Source organism: Falco naumanni, chromosome 15 (genome assembly GCF_017639655.2).
Source record: "Falco naumanni isolate bFalNau1 chromosome 15, bFalNau1.pat, whole genome shotgun sequence".
NCBI lineage: Eukaryota > Metazoa > Chordata > Aves > Falconiformes > Falconidae > Falco > Falco naumanni.
The window spans coordinates 3,158,869-3,172,732 of record NC_054068.1 but is presented as its reverse complement, the minus strand read 5'-3'; the positions used below and the strand labels follow the sequence as shown (position 1 = coordinate 3,172,732).

General features: G+C 48.8%; 1 long non-coding RNA gene across 5 annotated transcripts; it reads right to left on the bottom strand.

The window, feature by feature from the left end:
* Nucleotides 1–59: 59 nt before the first annotated feature.
* LOC121098061 lies at nucleotides 60–12,582 on the bottom strand. Of its 5 annotated transcripts, none has more exons than XR_005831156.1 (5): nucleotides 11,988–12,580; nucleotides 11,520–11,619; nucleotides 2,322–5,117; nucleotides 809–1,308; nucleotides 60–674 (listed from the first exon to the last, which is right to left on the bottom strand). It is a non-coding gene; the product is annotated as an uncharacterized LOC121098061 (long non-coding RNA). The 5 variants fall into 5 exon arrangements; XR_005831159.1 differs by having other exon boundaries at nucleotides 809–2,423; nucleotides 4,256–5,117; nucleotides 11,988–12,579; XR_005831158.1 differs by having other exon boundaries at nucleotides 809–2,423; nucleotides 4,973–5,117; nucleotides 11,988–12,578.
* Between the last annotated feature and the right edge of the window lie 1,282 nt (nucleotides 12,583–13,864).

The following is a 13,864-nucleotide window of genomic DNA, read 5'->3' as shown; positions in this document are numbered from 1 at the left end:
GCTGCTGGCTCATTCTGCAGGCAGTTGGGTTTGCCTTCCAGAAGAGACGCTCCCTGTTGCAGATGGCCCAGCTGCCACCCTCAGCACACAAGGCAAGGCAGAAATCGGCTCAGTGACAGGAGCCCAATTCCAACTCCAAGAACAGCATTAACCGTAAAACCCTCTTGTTCTTATTGGATGAAGGCAACAAGTGAAGAATTTACACAGGCGTGGCCTTCCCAGAAGGGGTGAAGCTGATACTTCAGCTCTCCATGTGCCTGAGCCCAAATACCCTAATCCAGCCGTCAGATTTCTCAGGCTAACCATTAAATAGGAAAATTACTTTACAGCTTACAAGAACTTTGCTTGCTGCCAACATCTGCTCTGCTCCCAAGGCAAGGCTGCCAAAGTTTCCAGGAAAACCCTCTCAGCCTTTTTTTATTGTATTTATTAAATCTTGTAACTCAGAGCTGGTGGCACATTTTAGGCGAGTGTCTCAGGAGGTTAAAGTCCTGTTTTTAACTATGCAAATGGTCTCACAAGGGTTGGGTGGAAGACATGTTCAGCCATGAAGGTACTTTGTTCTGCTGGTTTTCAGGCATGGATATAGGTATCCAACCACAGGAAGCTGGTGCTTGGGCTTTCCCAACTCAGAAGGCCACCAGGTTGACGGGAGGTGTGTGCAGCTCTGGTTCCTGGCCAACCTGGCCACCAGATCCTTTCAGTTCACCTCCAGGAGACGTTACCCTAGGTGGCATCAGCTGGTCATGGCTGCAGAGATGGTTTATGGGTTGACAGAAGGTGGTTGCAGTTCTGGTTCCTGGCCAACCTGGCCACCAGATCCTTCCAGTTCACCTCCAGGAGACGTTACCCTAGGTGGCATCAGCTGGTCATGGCTGCAGAGATGGTTTATGGGTTGACAGAAGGTGGTTGCAGTTCTGGTTCCTGGCCAACCTGGCCACCAGATCCTTCCAGTTCAACACCAGATGTTACCCTAGGTGACATCAGCTGGTTATGGCTGCAGAGCTGTTTTACGGGAAGCAGGACCTGCGTGCGGCTGAGACACTGTGCCCACGTGGAAGTGAGGGCCCTGCTGCAGTTTCACGCAGGTGGAACCAAGAACAACAGGAGGCACCGACACCGAAAGTCCTGCCTTGGTTTCAATGGTGAACCACATGGCTTTGTTGCATTGTTTTTATTCTTGGCCCAAAAATTACTCCGACTTGGTTATTTCCCCCGAAACCATTGCGAACGGGTGCTCAGCCAATGGGCGCAGGGCTCCGCGCCCAATATTCCGTTTTTCCCTTTTATGGTCGTAATCTGGCCGCTCTGAGGGAAAAAAAGGTGAGAATGGACTGCACCGAGATGCAGTCGGTTCATTCCACGTGAGAGGTTGTCCCATGACCTGCTTCTGTCAACACACCACGGGGCCAGAAAAGAGGAAAAAACTCATCAGGCAGAAGGGGATGACACTTGTGGGCTCCAAAAAATGGAGCCCCAGCAGGCTTCTGAGTGATGAGACATGAAGAGCAACGGCAGATGTGCCGTCAGACACCCCGAACATCTGTGCTAATGCAAACCAACTAATTAGGGGCCAGGAAAACAGTATTGGGCACCATGACTGATCCTGGTTGTGGTTCTGGGAAGACTGCCAAGGCTTGGCCTTGAGTTGGAGCCACGTTGCTCTTGTTGAACTAGCATGAGAGAAAAATGCTAACAGAGAGACCTCAGTCCAGGAGGTCTTCCTCCTCCCACCAATAATTGTGGGAGCAGATAGACACTGATTTCTGTTCGTGGGTAGTAGACGACATTTACAGACCTCAGCCTCAAAGCCCTTGGGACTGCAACACCCCAAGCCCACATCCATCAATTCATGACTGAACCTTGCTGCGAGGTTCATTTGCAAATTCACGCTGCAGGTCCTAGCTGACATTCAACAGAGGTCAAACCCCACCACCAGGTGCCAACACAAACCTTCCCAGAACTGAAGATGTTTGGATTTTCAGATGTTTTCTCTGAGCCCCTCCTGGTTCCCAGCCAAGTAATTACACATTAGTCTTTGCTCATCTTATCCTGCACTCGTGAGGAGGCAGATAACTAACAAGCCATAAAGGAAACCACTTGCCCACTCTGTCCTTGAGCGTTCTGCCTGGAGGACCTTTAGGAAGCACTAGCTGTTCTCACCAGCGACAGGATTTGCAAATATCAGGTCTTTTCAAGTGGGATGAGCTAGCAGGAACAGTCGTGAAGAATCAGGGACCTGAACACTGATCTCTGATCAATGCAAGTCCACCAGATCCTGACATGAGTGTGTGCATCTCAATCCACCCACCAGCACTTACCGTGCAGCTGCGTGCTCTTGCCTTTCAAAAACTGCAGAATATTTCGCAAGAGGAATCTCTTGTTGTAATTTGCGACTCTTTTTTTTTAATTCCACTCTCGGACTGGAAAAGAAACAATTACTGGAAGAGGAAAGAAAAGGTTGCCTGAAGCAGCCCTAGAGCAATGTTTGGCTCCTGTCTCACCTGATCCTTAATCTGGGGCAGCCCTGTAAGATAAATAAGCTCCCAGGGAATGTGTTTATTCTCAGCACCCCAACGTATTTCATTCAAGTATTTGCTCAGAAGGCAGATTCCTCTGCCAGGTGAGAAAAAAGAGGTAGTATCACTTAAAGAGGATTTAACGAATGTCGAATGTCGTGTTGGGCTCAGGCTGAGTCTTTGTCACATAAAATCCCTGGAGCCAAGGTAGGAAATTTGGCATTAATGAGCAGGGGAAAAGCCTCTGAGTTTCATCCCTCCTAAGGCAGCACAGTCACCCCAAAGCTGTGGAGGAGATCTTGTTTCTCTCGTGCGCTGCTTCTGACAGCCCCGTCATGTAAAATTAGAACATGGGAAGTTTCAGGAACAAATTCTCAAATGTGCTTCAGTTGCAAGAAGAAGAAAAAATTAGTACCACGGGGAAAATTTCCTCCCAGGCTGAAACTCTTGTCTTGACAAATGAAGAGAGAAGTGCCCTGCCGAGTCAGAGGTGTAGAGAGTGAGGAAGAATGGAGGAGACCAAGCATTTAGTCTCCAAAATTCTTGACCCAGACTTTCATGACTCTTTATAGCAAACCGCTTGAGCAATTTCTACTTTCTAATTTCTGCGCATCCGCTCATTAAAGGGATGAAGCGACAGGAGAGGCAGGAACAGAAGGAGCCTTTCTGGGCATCCAAATCAGCCCCAAGACTCATCTGAAAAGCCTGCATAATGTCGCTGTATAAATTCATGAGCCTCTTCCTCGGGGGAGCCGTGCTTTAGTGCCAAAAGATATTGCAGAATTACAGCAATCAGAAAACAATAAAGAGCCTGGGAAAACGCTGATGAGAGAAACTGGAAAAATTAGGGTAGTTAGAAAGACAAATGAGAAGGAATAAAATCCAGGTATTCAATAATTGGTGGGAGGCAGGAGGTAGATTAAGAGTTGTTTTCATGGCTTGTGCTCTAAGCACAAGGAGCCATTAGGTGAAAGGAATAGATGGGAAATTAACCCCCACCCCCAAAGGGCAGCGCTTTTGCTTGGCAGAGGTAATTAGACGGGGGAGCTCACTGCCACACACCCTTTCAGATGGAGCCACCATCCGAAGAGGTTCACGTGAACAACAAGAAAACCATGTGCCACACCATTAGCAGCGATAAAGGCAGCGCTGAAAGGGCTTTCAGAAACCAAGCCTTCCCCCTGCCTCTCTGGCTTTTTTCCTTTAAACATCTGGAAGGAAGCAGCCGCTGGACCACAAGACCAAAGCAAGAAGTCTGATGAAGCCTTGACATTAGCCAAGAGAGACCTCAGCCGTGGTAGGGACTGCTGACACTCGCGTGAGTCTTCCCTCCAAGCCCTGACCCACCATATCCCACAGATATTTAAAATAAACTTCATCATTCATCCCTAAGGATGACCTTAGCTCAACAGATTCCTGGTAATCCAGCATTGTGACAGCTCATTAATGTTTAACTCTGGACGAGGGGGTGTTGCTGCTATCAGTGCACGGGGGAGGTGGTGTTCCCACTGACCCCTGATAAGAGATACCGCATCCTACTATAGGGGTTAAATAATTAGGGGTTAAATAATAGGGACGTGTTATAGCTGATGGAGGTTTATGGCCCAGCTCGCCCACTCCTTTGCCCCAGATGGATATAATCTTATAAAACAAACCATATTCAAGAAGCAAAGCGACGGTGCCTTCTTGCAGAGCTGGTTTAACAAGGCCTGAGGGAAGCACAGGTGGTTTCTTACCACTTTACGATGAGCTGTACAATACTTGTTATTTTTTTCCCCCATAAATCTCCAGCTCCTGGACTCCTGTCGTTACATCAGAATTGTTCCTTTTTTTGAAAAACAAGAACTGCAAAGACTCTCCAAATGGAGAGGCAAAGATGAAAAAGGGTATTTTTGCAAAGATTGTGCTTTTTAACACAAATTTCCTGGGTTCTCTGGGGTCTGACTTGTGGCATTTTGGAACATTTTTTTTTTTTTTGCGTAATTACTAACCCTGGCAAAAGCAAGATAACATGGTGGCCAGCAAGATAAAATAACTGGGAGGATTAATCCTGCCTCTTTAATGCTGCCAAGCTTTATAAACTGCTTGACCTCTGGAAGGCAAGAGCTCGAAAGTGAAAATAAAAGACAAGACAAAGGTCACTTATTCGATGCTGGGTGGGGGCGGAATGCTTGGCTTTCACAAATACTCTCCCAGAAGTTTTATGAATGGCTCGTCAGACTTCTTGGCAACTCCCACATCCCCATAAGGCCTCCAGCAGCTGGTGCCAGTCCAGATCCACCGCACGGGGATCCCAGACTGGGAGGGCCAGCTCGGGGGTGTCCCCTGCCCTGCATCACAAGTTGAAAATGAGATTTCCTTTCCATTTCATTGCAACCCCTGAAGCTGAATGAAGTATTTCCAGGGAAAAGGGAATGGCTACAATCTTTCACTTTCATTTCCAGTCTTCCTACCTCTCCCAACGTCAGGAGGTGACATCTGAAGTAGAACAGCCCAAACACTGAGGACCTTGGCATTCAAAGCTGCACTGCAGATGTCCTTCTCTAAACAATATTTTTAGCTCAGAAGCAGCGTCTCCATCTGTTTCTTCCTCCTTTCCTATAAGTTAAAGAAAAACAGAATTCCTGGAATCTCAGGTCCTGATTCATTTAAGTGACTCGCTAGAAAAAATGGTGAAACACATAAGCCACAGCTGCCTTGCAAGTGGCCATGGGCTACAGTTTTAAATCTCATCATTTTTTGAGTTTTCTTCCTCACTGATCTCACGGTTTGCCTTAATGATAAAGATCAATTTTCTAGCAGCCAGAAGTACCTAGAATTTAAGATCAGATTTTCCCCTCTGTTACTCCCCTCTCTCCAATCAGCAATGTTTTCCTCTAGGCTAGGAGAAAATGTCACACCAAGCATGGTTTCTATCACAGTCTTGCAGGCACGGTGGCCAAAGGGTATGGCTGAAGCAAGGTTTTCTGTATAGGATAATATTTTTTTCTTAGCTCACAACCCATGAAAAAAACCCACAAGCATCTATAGATGTGCCTGGTGGTAGTCACAGCATCTGACCCACCTCCTGGAGGGTGCCACCAGGTCTGGCTTGGAGATAGGCTTGTGTGCAAGATGTGCCTTTCTATCAGCTGGTCCAGAGCGGGGCCACCTGACAAGCTTCACCTGCATTTTCAGTGGGTCTTTTTCTGCCATTTGGAAGGTTTCAGACAGAGCTAGTGTTTCCTCAAGCCAAAAAACAAGCTTTAAAATGTCCTTGTCTAAACTCCTCACTTCAGGGCACATGCAGAGAACTGCTGCGAAAGCTGTGGTGCACCAGGGACACATCCTCTCCACAGCTGGCTTGGGTCAACAAGTGGAAATGCCAAAACATCCAGGGGGAAAAAAGAAATCAATGGGAATAGGAGCCCAAAAAGTGTCATGCACCTTGGTGTAGCTGTGCTTAGTGAGGGAACATCCAGCAAGATGCTGAAATTCTGTGTGACTTGGAATTAATTGGCCCTGCTCCTGTTTTGACCTGCACGAGCATCCTTTGATAAGAAGCAGAGAAACTCCTTATAGTTCCCTCCCCTGATGCTCTTTAATGGAATTTGGGGTGAGTTTTTTCGACAGGCTTGCTCACTTCTTTCATGGGAGCATCACCCGGGTGAAGCATCACCCCCGAGCAGGACAGAGGCTGAGCAGAGCCGTTTGCTCTCTTGTGAAGGACCTTCACGCATCAGTGGGGTTGTGTTTCCTTTCCTGGGAGGGCAGGCGAGCCGATGCCAAGTGCAAAGCAATGGTATTGCACAACACCGGGACAACGCCGCTTCCAACCGTCAGGGCTGCGAAGCAGCAGCGGTGGGAGGAGAGGACGTGCAAGCTGAAGCCTTTTGCGGCCCCCGGGGTCTTTTTATACTTTTAGAGAAGTTGGGCTCATCCTAAGTTCCTCTCCCACAGATTGTTCCTGTTGTTGCTGCTCTGACCCTGCAGATCATGTGGCTTGGTGTGACCTGGACGCAGCAGAGCTGGGCGCCGGGAGCTCAGGGTGCCCCCCCGCCCTGATGCTGGGGGATGGCGGGGATGGCGGGGACAGAGGTCCCTCTAGCTCCAGCAGCTGGGTGCTTTTGCCTAGTTGCCATCCTTCTCACTCTCGGTCCATCCCTTTAGGGAACTCGGTCCCCCTTTAACTTTCTAAATATGGAGTGCTCTCTGTTCCTCTACCAGCTACCTTGGCAGCCGTGCCAGGGAGCGACACTGGCTCCAGGACCCCAAACAGCTGTGTGCAGGCAGAGAAAAGAGATCTCCTTTCAAGGGGGCATCCCTGGAACATGTTTGGCATGAAGGGCAGGGTCATGTATAAAGGTGAAGCTTTCCCACCCAGCTGCTGGGTTTCCTTCAGCTTTTACGCACTGCGTCCTGGCTGAGTTCAAACTCCCTGTTGTTTGGATGGAATAAACCATCAATTATACGTGAGACTGGGTTTGCTCGAGGGCTCGGCCAGGAAAGCAAGCTGCAGCCCTGCTTTATCGTGTGCCTGGACACAACCACCCAGCCAAATTCATCCACTCTTGGCCACGCAGCTGCTGCAGCGGACACCGAGTTGGGGGCAGACAGGGATGGCACCCGCGTCCCCTCCTCCTTGCTCCCAGGAACACACCCAGAGCCAGGCTGGCACTGGAGAGCTTTAAAACCCAGTGCCAGGACAGTTGGAGGCATCGCTGTGAGGCAGGCTGTTAAACAGTCAATTAGGCAGCTCGTTGGGATGGGTCTGCGGCAGCAGCTCCCCACGATGCTCTGTTCTTTTCGGAGCTGCTGAGCTCCAATGCGCACTCAGGTGCTTTCTCCAAGGCTGCCAGTACCTGTGGGCAGTGGTGGGTCCTGTTCCCCTCACCTGTCCTGCCAGCTCCCAGGAGCAAGGGGTGGATTTTAGTACAAAAATCTATTTTTTCAAAGGGAAAAAACCCAAAGAGGGAAGCATCCACTTGGCGACGCAATGGAAGCCCTCAGCTTCCCCAGAGAGTTGACCCGAGTCTGTGTCCTACAAACATAGGTGCAAACCAGCCCACTCCAGAGAGTATTTTAAATTATTTGTGCCAGTGACTCGTTCCTGAATTAACTGTATTGATTCACAGCACAGTCTCTGCTGCAAACCCTCTGTGGAGGGAGCAGCCAGTGAGTCAAAAGAGCAAACAGCTTGCACAGTTGTATAAGAAACAGGATGGTGAATAATAGCGAGACTCTGACCGTCACATTTACGGCTGTGGAACACATGGGGAAGGGGATCAAGGTGTGCAGGGAGCACGGAGGGAGCGGGCACAGAGCCAAACCAGCCCTGAACCATGCAAAAAAATCTGCAGCAAGAGGTGGGGGAGCTTGTTTTCTCCATCTCCCAAACTGAGCCAAAAGAGCTGGTGATGAAAATGCTCTTGCCCAGTGCGTGCTCCAGCTCTGCTTCTGTGGCTGCAGAAGGCAGCAGGCACCGTGAGCCCCAGCCAGGATCAGGCACTTATGTCAACAGCAAGGTTGCTAAAGCTGTATGAATTTATGACAGCAAAAAACCTCACGGAAAATCATGAAATCATAGGTTTCCACGTTCAGAGCAAGGGTCAGGGAGATGGGTCCTACGGGACTCCTTGCAGAGCAGGGGTTGCACTGAGCCTTTGCAGAAAGAGCAGAGCTGCATCCCCGGCTGGTGAGAGCCCTCCTTCACCAGGCTTCGGCTCCACTTTCTCCACATTCCCCCTCCAGTGACACTTGGTATGCCTGTCTAGTTTTTGCAGGCCCTTCAGCCCTTCCAATGGTGAAAGAGCAGTGATGATTTTGGGGAAGTGGTTTTTCAGAGCCCTAAAACTTTCTCTGGAGAGAGGAGCACCCTGAGGCAGGGCTCCTGGCTATCACCGTGCACCGCCGGTGAGGTTGGATGTGGCCACGGCAGCTCTGCCTGCAGCAGGATGAAGCAGGAGGGCTTCTAAATTCCCTGTTTTCCACCTTTTGAGGACACAGGCTCCACAGGGAGCACAGCTTCTCCATCCATGTTCCTGCCTTCACATTTCCTGAGGTGCACAACCCTGGCAGGGACATGAGGTCTCACTTGCTCCCATCCTGGAGAGCATCCATCATCGCTCTCCCAGGCTGCAAAACAGGGCTGGTGCTGGGGAGCAGGTGGCACCGTCTCCATTAACTGGGGCTGATGCCCAATACTGGGCTCCTCCATCACTCAGGGCCACGGAAAATCCCACCTGCTCTTTTTCTTTTTTTTTCTTTAACAACTTAGCATGTGGTTTTCACAGTGACTCTGAGCAGCCCTGCGAGCAAAGCCAAGTTCATGTCAGACTCTGTTTTTAGTCAATCAGCCCTAATTAACGCTGACTGTAATGATTTTCAATGGCTGTGGATTCTTCCTGTTCATACGTAAGGATATTTCCACTGTTCACTTTCCAGGCTGCGGTTGTTATTTCTAGCGAGATATTTTCCCCTGTGATCCTCATACACATTTTCCAGAAGGATTTGAAACTCCTAATTTGAGTGATTGCCTTTGTTTGCTTAAAAGTCATCTTTTTCTTTTTGCGAGACATGCTGTTAGATTTATTACAAACAGAAAAGCATCTTTTTCAATGCCAGCTACTAAGAATAAGCAGCTAAAAAGAAATCCATACACTGAACAAGCCACTCTTATCTAGCCCTGTATTTTAGTAACATTGGGATTAGTGTATTTGAATTTTGATAATACATGAGAAAAGTTTGTAGCAGCAAAATAATTCCCAGACTCCCTATAGGATTCTTGGTACAAACAATCACACTTTAAATGATCCAGAGAGTTGTTTTGGGGGTGGAATTTCAAAAAATCCACAAAGAGAAATGTTTTCAGCCCCTTGAAGTACAGAGGAAATATTGAATATAAGCAGAGGGAGCGGTTTGGCTGGGTAAGTGCACAGCACCAGGGAATGCACAATTCATGGCAAACATAAAGAAATCCATGCTGGATTGTCCATATGCCTTAATGGTTCATATAAATAGATGAAACTTCACTGGCTTTGTTATTGGTGAGCTTAATCTTGTCTCAAGGAGTGTTTGGTGTCTACAGAAGGTTTATGTATATTGCTTATTAGAGCACGGGTGATTTAACAAGCTTATCATAACCTAGAGGGGGGGTTGTTATAGAATTGATACTGTGCTATAGCTGGATATATGGCCCCACGGTGCGGGTCCCACGGCAAGACCAGCAGACAGATTGTGATGGTGCCAAATGACCATCGCCAGGCGCACAGGGCGATGTTCCATCTCTGATCTTTATGGGTCTGCCAGAGCCACGGGCAGAGATGACACAAGAGCGTCCAGCTTCAGCCCCAGGCTGGCTTTGCTGGGACCAGCGTGGGGAGCTGCTCTGTGCAGACAAACAGACACCCTGGCAGGGACCCCACACCATCCATGGGATTTGCATTCTATCCCAGCCCTGCATCCCACGTCAGGGAGCAGCACAGCTCCCCGTGCTCCTCTGGCTGCATCTCCCCTCTGCTGTGCCCACGTGCAGCCCTCCCCAGTGCCATGGGCAAGGCGAAAAGACACAGCAAAGCAAACCTGGAACCGCAGCTCAGCGGCACGTGGTGCCAAATTACCCCACCGCCTGCCCGCTGAACCAGCACCACTGCCGTGAGCAGCCCTCGCCTGTGTCCTGGCCGGGAAACCGGTCGGAAAATGAAAAATAAGTTTCCCTAACCAACAAAAATACTGCAGCGAGGCTGATTATTTTAGGTGATAGCTCCAGCCAAGCAGAACCAGGACTGGGCTGTCCCCCGCCTTTGAGCAGCACCCGCTGTTCTCTCACCCTTCTCTAGCGTGTTTCCTGCCATCACCCAGCCCCGGTGATTTCTGGGATGGATTTTGCAATTAATCCCCAGCTGGGTGAGATGAGAGAGGGGCCAACGTTGTGCCCAAACCCCATGCCAGCACCCCACGTCATGCCCCAGCTCCCCATCAGGGTCCACTAGGAAGGATGCAGCGGATCAGTACAAGGTGTTGCATGCAAGCGTAGCTAGAAAAGGGCTTTATTTCTGTACAAGCTCCATTATTTCAATGGAAAGCTCTTTCCCCCGCTGTGGCATCTCGCGTGCAAGAAGCCATGGTGAAGCCCTTTCTTGGGAAAGCTGTGGCTCTGGGGGGATTTTGCAGAGCGGGCAGCCAGCACAAGGCTCTCCCTGCAGAGGCAGGGAATGGGGAAATGCTCCTGAGATGCTGCACTGAAAGGTTGAGCTATTTTTAATTTTTTTATTATTATTATTATTATTGGGGGTTTTTTTTGGTTTTGCACTACCTTGTGGCTTTTATGGGAACTCATGGGAGTATTTTAGTGCGGAGCATTTTCATTAAGGAACAAGAATCCTGTTTTCTTACAGATCTTCCTCATCACCCAAACCCAAAGGGAAGCAAGAAAATTATTACCCAGGAGACAGTAAAAGCAGGTCTTCCTAAACACAAGGTTCTCAGCTTGCTGCTCCTTGCGCAGGCTGTAAACAGCAAGGACAAGCCCCTGGGTCCTTTGCAGAAAAGATGTGGTAAAGGCTGTGATGCTCCAGGGTCTGCTGCCCAGAGCAGCATCTTTGAGCGTCCTCTGGGCCAGAAAATGAGATTTTGTACACAGGAAAAGGCCCACAATCTCTGTAAGCCATCCCTGCGACATACTTCACATTTCCTAATTGCCTTTTTGCAGAGGTTATTATTGAGTAATGCCTATTTTGTTGAAAAATTGCACCATAAACAGCCAACAGGGAAGGAAATAAATAATTGCTAATAAATGTCAAAGTAGATTAGCAAACCAGAAAGGCCAAGAAAGAACAACTTTTTTTTTTTTTTTTTTTTTTTTTTTTTTTTTTTTTTTTTTTTTTTTTTTTTTTTTTTTCTTTTTTTTTTTTTTTTTTTTTTTTTTTTTTCTTTTTTTTTTTTTTTTTTTTTTTTTTTCTCTTTGGAAAATAACTGTGGGATTCTCGCAAAGATTGTATTTAATGAAAACTATTCCAGTACCTTCCAGGGGAGTTAATGCTTTGTCATTTCCTCAGACCCAGTTAAAATGCTGTCTGACTCCTCCGCAGTCTGCAGCAAGCCTGGAAAACAGCCTTTTCTTCTGTAAGACAAGGAAAAGAAGTAAAAAACTGATGAGTTTCTTCTGAGCATATCAGGAGCTCAGACTACTGCATGCAAAGGGCTCTACCAGGCTCCAGTGTTGGGAAATTTTGTAAATTTGGGGTCTTTATTAGATCTCCAGAGTCTGAAATTACATGTGTATCTCACTGATATTTAGTTAAAAATCTCCAGAGTCTGAAACTACATGTGTATCTCACTGATATTTAGTTAAAAAATATGCTTCCAGGTCCCCTCACAGCAAAGCAAAGCAGGGGAAAATAGAATTTATGACCTTAAATAAGCGGTAGAATAATATATAAATAAAGATCAAAATAAGAACAAAACAAATAAAGATGAAAAAGCTGTTACCTCACAGCCAGTCAGTGTTTGGGAGTTTTCTGTACCTCTGACACCCCGAGCTGTGCATCCCCAGCCTGGCCCTTTCTGCAAAGAGATGCAAGGCTTCATTTGGCCAACACAACCCTTGCGCTGCCCCTTTGATTTAAAGACTCATTAACATCGGCGCAAAGCTGCGCTTTCCAGCCTGACTGCTGAGAGCTGTAAAAGTGACTTATGGACAAGGGGGAAAGGCAGAAAGAGAGAAGAAACCGCACCCAGCTCTGCCCATGGACCCACCAGCACAACCCTGCTCCCCTTCCCAGGTTGTTACCCTTGCTGAGAAAGGACTGGTGCCTCCGGTTTCTGCAATGACCTCAGCTTTCAAAGTTCAGAAAGCTGGGTGTTTTTTTAATATTATGCAAAGAAACGGCCCAACATGAGCTACTTCAGCACAAATCCTGGGCAATTTTTTTTCCTTTTCATTTTCTCCTCTTTACTCAGCAGAAACCCATATTTCCTTGCTCTTGCACAGAAGAAATAAAAACCTCAAGAGCATAGAGGATGCAGAAATTAATAGCTAACCCTTCTCTCTCATTCCTCGTGGCTCCCCTAACTACTCCAGCTCAACTTGTGGTTGAGATTACAGTGATAAATCACAAGCTGCTCTTTGAAATAACAGCTCTGATTTCACCCAGTGCAAGGAAGGAGAAGGACCAGCGGTTTGTGCAAGGCTGGTGGGGACAGGGCTGCGATGGTCTCCCCTGAGCTCGGTGGTGGGTTGAGGGGACCTGGACAGGACCACACACCTTCAGGAATGCCACTCGTGGCCCATGGCTGGAAACATCAGAGAAAGATTTGCCCCTGCTCCAGCTGCCGTCCTTATAAAAGGGCGAAGGGCTTGAGCATCCTCTGGGGCAGGATGGGGCTCAGCTGATTTGCACAGACTCTGTCAGGCATGTGTGGAGCTACAGGGGGATTCTGGGCTGCATGCAAGCCTACACCAGCTGGACGAAGCAAGGGAGCCAAACCTCCAGTTTTTCATCCCCCAAAGCAAATTTGTGTGTACGACAAAGGTTTAGCACCTCTGGTCCCCAAGGAGGCAGCCCCTTGCATGGGCGGTGACTCCAGACAGCAAGCACGGGTGATGCACGGAGGTGATGGTGATAGCCCACTAAGTCCATGCACAAGATCTACCAGGCTCCCACGTTTCTCCTGCTGAGCCCTTCTGAGCAGAAATAAGCCCTTCGACACGCTCAGCTCTTCCGCTAACCCGGACCGAGTTTCACCTTATGTTTCGGGATCTTCTGAAACGCACACCGCACCCCTATTTTTAGCCTGTCCTCTCGGTCCCAGCTGCTCTGGCTGTGAGACCCTCGCAAGACGCCTGTGGCCAGGCGGTGTTTGTAGGTATTTTTAGCCGTGTCCATCTGTGTTGGGCCGGGCTGGGCAAAGGTGCGTGTGGTTTGAGCATCTGCAAGTGAGACTGGCTGGGCAGGGGGAGCAGAAACGGCTCCAGTGCTTTTTGGCCATGGCCGGCAGAAAATGTGGAAGTGGCTCCTCCATCCTGGGGTCGGGGAGGGTTAAATAAAGAAAAGAGCCGCTATGGCCGGTGTGCCTTTTTGGGTGCAGCTGAGACCAAGCTCACCGGCGGGATGTGGCTGTGCAGAAGTGGGGATCAGCCCTGTGCCCAAACCCATCCGTGCAAAGCCCTAACAGGGCGGAGGGTGAGCATAAGGGGAGGCTTCTCCTCTCCTGTATCACCCATGTGTCTCCTCCTGCACCTCCTGGCTCTGCCACAGAAACCTCAGCATCACTGTTGCATTGCCCAATGCCACCAGGGGTGCTGGGGCTCACCCCCTATCTTTGCTCTCCCAAGGGGCACCCATGGGAGATGCACAGCCCCGCAG